This window comes from Nanorana parkeri, unplaced genomic scaffold, assembly GCF_000935625.1.
Source record: "Nanorana parkeri isolate BGI_ZX_2015 unplaced genomic scaffold, ASM93562v1 scaffold1329, whole genome shotgun sequence".
NCBI classification, from domain to species: Eukaryota; Metazoa; Chordata; class Amphibia; order Anura; family Dicroglossidae; genus Nanorana; species Nanorana parkeri.
The window spans coordinates 5,990-10,736 of record NW_017307597.1 but is presented as its reverse complement, the minus strand read 5'-3'; the positions used below and the strand labels follow the sequence as shown (position 1 = coordinate 10,736).

The following is a 4,747-nucleotide window of genomic DNA, read 5'->3' as shown; positions in this document are numbered from 1 at the left end:
TATATATATATAAGGCAATAGTTCTGATAATAACAGCATGCTCTAAATCTTTATCTAAATCAAATTATTTTTCCATGTGGCCTTCTAATGCCTACTAGAAACAGTTGATTTACCAATAAACAATCTACAAAATGTAAGGCTATTAAAAGGGATCTTTAAGTCAGTACTGACTATTCTATCTAGTAGAGATGTATTAGTTAGAGATGCACCGATAACGTTTTTTCGGTATCGAGTACCAATATTTTAATTTTCGGTACTCGCCGATACCAAATGCTGATACTGGAAGTCCCATTAAGGAAGCCAGGATGCGTGTAATGATAAGCAGGGAAGCAGTCTCCATGCTCCCTCGTCACCAGGTGATGAGAAAGCATGGAGCCGGCTTTCTGGCCAATCAGGAAGCCGGGCTATGAGTCATTATACGGCGCCCAGCTTCCTGATTGGCCTGGGAAGCCGGCTCCAAGCTCCCTTGTCACCAGGTGACAAGGGAGCATGAAGCTGGCTTTCTGGGCAATCAGAAAGCTTGGTGGCGGGCAATGACTCGCTGTCTTGCTTCCTGATTGGCCAGTTTCCCAACCAATCAGGAAGCTAGGCGGCGAGTCATTACATGCTGCCCGGCTTCCTGATAGGCCGGGAAGCCTGCTCCATGCACCCTCGTCACCAAGTGAGGGAGCATGGAGCTGGCTTCCCCGGTCAATCAGGAAGTCAGGCTGCGTGTAATGACTCGCTGCCTAGCTTCCTGATACCGGAAGCTCAGGTATCAGGCATCGAAGCACTTGGGCGAGTACCAGTACTCGGCATCGCCCAAATACTCGGCATCGGCACAGATACCGATACTAGTATCAGTATTGGTGCATCCCTAGTATTAATACGAACTAGATTTGGTGTTTCTTACATATACGCTATTGTCTTGATTTTTATCGGTGCATACTGTGGATTAAAAGAATACATGCCCCTAAAACTGTTATTTCTGGGTGAATTCTGGTGAGTTGAATCACCTTTTGACTTACATGTTTTAAACCCCAACTCCAGCCCAGTGTATCCCCACTGAGGAGATTTCCAATTATTTCCTGTTCTGGCCAATCCCTGGAATCTCCAAGAGATATAAGACATAAGTTGGTCTGTCAGGCCACTTGATCCCACACACAAGTAAAATAACATACTTTTTGAATTGTCACCTTAATTTTTTCTTATATATTGATTTAAAGAATCATAACAAGCTCAAGTAATTTAAGATTTTCCCAACCAGGATGGTGTTAGAAAATATGGATTTTATGAAGAACAGGAGGCGAATATTATCCCACCCATTTAACCCACCCTGTGTCTGTGTCTGCGTTTTAGTTTAAAGCTTTCATTATGGAATTCTGGTGGCTCAAGTTATGAAGTTTCAACTGATGTTTTCTTAATTTCCCAAATCGCACCCTGAAAGACGAAGAATTTGTGGGAGCCATCCTCTATTATATATTCTGGTTCATGCTGATTGGTTCATTTGTTGTACTATCAAGTTTGTGTGCACTTTTAAGTTTGTTTAACCTTTGTTAAGCCTGTGCTGCTGGAGCTAGTAAAGAAGGATTGAAAGCATAATATGACCCTCATGCCTGATTTAAAATGTCAAGTTCTTAGCAAGCTTACAATTTTAAGCCTATGATGAAACCGTGTTGCCATCATTTCATCATCTGTGCATATTAGAAAAAGACAATAAAAACAACCCTCCTTTCAGTTCCTTATTATCCCTTTGCAGCATGTTAGTTCTTGTAGAAATACAACTATTCTTGTTACTATTAATTAGCATAGTGAACCTTCTTGTATTTCCGGTTACAAGCGTACACAAAACATTGCTCTAAAGTGAGACACAAAAAATTGCTAACACAGGGAGAAGCAGTAAGCGACAGACTGTACCTCCATAGACACATTGGAGTCCACATCCTGTATCACAGCATCTTAATTGTCCTGAGCAGTCACTGTCATTGGAACATTTGTTATCAGAGGGACATGTACAATTCTTTGATGCATTTGGCTTTGGACATAAGCCTTGTTTGGCTGCAGATAAAAATAAAGAGTGAAACCAAACTTCAATTCTAAAAATGCTAACACTTGTTATATATCAGCACTTGCTTGTACGGGATATTATATCACATTTCTTCTAGCAGAGGCAAGACTGGAATAAGAACATAGTACAATTTCATATTTTATAAAGCCATGTCTTCACTTCCTATTATTTACAGTATTATTGTGTTATCTCATGTGTTTATTGGTTTGCAGCAAACATTTAAAACTAATCTTGTTACATGTGAGAATAGACCACAGTGCTGTAAGAAAAGTCACAATAAAGCTAGAAATTCTTAGAAGTCTCATGCTGCTGTTTCTAAGTAATTAAAGTGACCAGAAAATAGGTTATAGAAATGTTAGTCCTGTCTTATAAAACATAATATCAAGTTCTGCAATGTTCAGTGAGACTATCTGTATTTGGACTAACAGTACAACAGAGCCAACAGGGTCCTGAAAATGTACTTTTAGTCCGAATAACTTTTACTGAATGTTGTAGTACTCCACTGTAAGGTCTTGGTGACCTGTTTTAAAATGTTAAGCCCACAGCTGAGAGCTACATGGATTTAAGGACACTGGCACACCCTATTCTAGGAACCAATTACTCAAGAAGCATATGCTTGGACTGTGACAGACTTTGCCATAACACGTTTGTAATTAAATTATTGACTACTGCATTTCTAAGAGCTCATTTTTGAGGCAGATTCCCTATGGAATGAATAAAAAACAGACAGTATGGTGTAAAGTAATTTTACATAGCATACAGTACAATGCCCCTATACCCACATCATCACTAGTCAACATGAAATGTTGATTTTTCTATGCAAAAAAAAATAATAAAAAAATCTTTACTTAACACACATTATTTCACAAGCTACATTTACCTATCACACATTATTTCACAAGTACAGATAATACATTGAGCATTAAATGTACAGTTTAGGCCTAAAGTAAAACCTCAAATCATAGATATGTCAAGCATTAAATTTGGTGCACGCGCAACATGGCAAAAAATGTCCAAACTTTTACAACTTTAGTTTAGAGTTAACCATAAATATGTGCTATTATGTGGTAGTATTTTTTATGTGACAGGTCCTCTTTATGAAGACATCAGGTCTATTAGACCACTGATACCTCCTCTGCCCACTTGCCAACAAACAGACACTAAAGTTAGTACTTACATTCCTGGCCAATACTGGCCAGAACCTGAAAACTGCAAACCTGGAAGTGCTCAGAGCAAAGCACTTCTGGGTTCAAAACTAAGTGGGAGGATCAGCCAACAGAAATCAGGCCTCGGGTACTATGTAAAAATGGTTACTCTATGTAATGTTTGGAATTATCAATTTTTACATAGAGCGTTGCTTGGGCTCAAAATTCTGGGTTAGCATGAAGGAGGTTAAACTATCCTTGCTTAATCCCTCTAACCCCAGCAGAATGCTTACCTTTCCTTCCCTTTACCCCCACTCTGTTCAGCTCCAAGAGCCCAAGAAAATACTTTTTATTTCCAGGTGCAAAGCAGCAGGAGACTTACTCTATATGTATGTGCTGTCACATAAAGTTCATAACTCTGTTTAAGTAATAACTGCAGGGACTCATAGCTTACAAAGGACTTTCTTTTTACTATTAGAGGTAGGTACAAGCAGTGAGGGAGCAATAGGAAGGTAATTATTTTGCATTTAAAAGGTCTGCAGTAAAACAAGCCTTTGGCTTTCCCCTGCATGGGCAAAGCACAGGTTTGCTTCAAAGCTATCTGCCTATTCTGTTCTCTTGAAAGGTTAGTTAGCATATATTTGGTTTAATACATATATTTGTGTAGAGCATGACAGATGGCTGACTCCATTAAGGTCTCTGCCCTTGTATTTTCAGGTCTGCCCAACATCCCACCACTTATGATGGAATTGCACTCTACCTTTTAGACACTTCATTTATTTTACATTATGAAGAAGGTAAGAGGAGAAACTATAGCAGTAAAATCTTGGCACTGCCTAATATTTCTACCAGAAACTGAAATATATGTTTGTGTGAACTAACCTTTTAAAACAAACTAACCTCAAATACTATGTAACTATGTAACTATGTAACTATGATTTTAAATCAGTTAACAGAACAGGCAGTTATTTTTATATCTATTTATGATTTCATAAATATCACATTAGGCTGCTTCATATATCTATGTCATAAACAAAACCACAATTTTATTACTGCAGAGCTAGAAATAGTAGTTTGTCAGATTACTTACTTATTTTGCTTTTTGTAGTCTCACATTTCACTTCCACCCAAAGAAGAAGAAAAGTAGTTGTGAAAAGCAAATAATATGGCCTCATTTTGTTTTCTAGCACTTGACTTTCTGTAACAACTGATTCTAGCAAGATACACCAATGTCAGTGTTTAGGAAACAATAGACACACCTTACATATTATAGAGTCACCTCCTATATTTCTAGACTTACAACATATACTTCAGCCTACACAACGTATCCCTCCCATCAGAACTAAGGCTGGAAATATTTGCTCATGTTTACCGTCATAATACACATTTATATGAATGCTATCATTAAAAAGATGTTAAAGATTATACTATTATGCTATTTCCAAGGTGGCTTACTGTCATTTACTGCCATTTCTCTACAAACTAGATCTGCAAGTTGTCAAGCAAAACAGAGCCAACAACTGTGTGCTAGAATTACAACAATAAATTTGCTCTA

At 37.9% G+C, this 4,747-nt stretch overlaps 1 long non-coding RNA gene across 1 annotated transcript in view; it reads right to left on the bottom strand.

The window, feature by feature from the left end:
- LOC108797741 overlaps nucleotides 1-4,447 on the bottom strand; it is a 6,364-nt gene extending 1,917 nt beyond the window's left edge. The window contains exons 1-2 of the long non-coding RNA XR_001941904.1: nucleotides 4,283-4,447; nucleotides 1,897-2,037 (exon numbers count right to left, since the gene is read on the bottom strand). This is a non-coding gene — a long non-coding RNA (uncharacterized LOC108797741). The remainder of the gene's footprint in view (nucleotides 1-1,896; nucleotides 2,038-4,282) is intronic.
- Between the last annotated feature and the right edge of the window lie 300 nt (nucleotides 4,448-4,747).